Raw genomic sequence first — 336 nt, 5'->3', positions numbered from 1 at the left:
TCCCGGCTCGGGATTCCTGGTGGGATTAGAGGGGATTTGCTGTGCGTGAGCCGGGAGCTGCTGGGTGCTACGGATCCGGCCGGGCTCGGCGCTGGGCAGTGGGGCTGCTCCAGGCTCATCCATCCCGCCCCGATCCCGTGACCTCGCGTCTGGAAGATGCTTATTGCTCCGGGGAGACAGACGGAGTGTGTGCTGCGGCACACGAAGTGCTCTGAATGCTCCTGGGCATCCCTGTGCTCGGGTGGCTGGGCCAGGGCTGGAGGGTGTCTGTTCCCCCGCAGCCGTGAGCTCCCCGCAGTGAGGTCTTCCAGCAGCTGGAGCAAGAGACAGAGGTGT

The 336-nt window shown here is 65.8% G+C and overlaps 1 protein-coding gene across 1 annotated transcript in view; it reads left to right on the top strand.

Annotated features, from left to right (window-relative positions):
* Positions 1 to 336, top strand: part of LOC103801866 (solute carrier family 2, facilitated glucose transporter member 9-like) — a gene marked incomplete at both ends in the record, with an annotated part of 3,618 nt that overhangs the window by 400 nt on the left and 2,882 nt on the right. The gene's annotated exons all lie outside the window — the stretch shown is intronic.

Source organism: Acanthisitta chloris, unplaced genomic scaffold, assembly GCF_000695815.1.
Source record: "Acanthisitta chloris isolate BGI_N310 unplaced genomic scaffold, ASM69581v1 scaffold5375, whole genome shotgun sequence".
Lineage (NCBI taxonomy): Eukaryota > Metazoa > Chordata > Aves > Passeriformes > Acanthisittidae > Acanthisitta > Acanthisitta chloris.
This window is presented reverse-complemented; position numbering and strand designations above follow the sequence as displayed.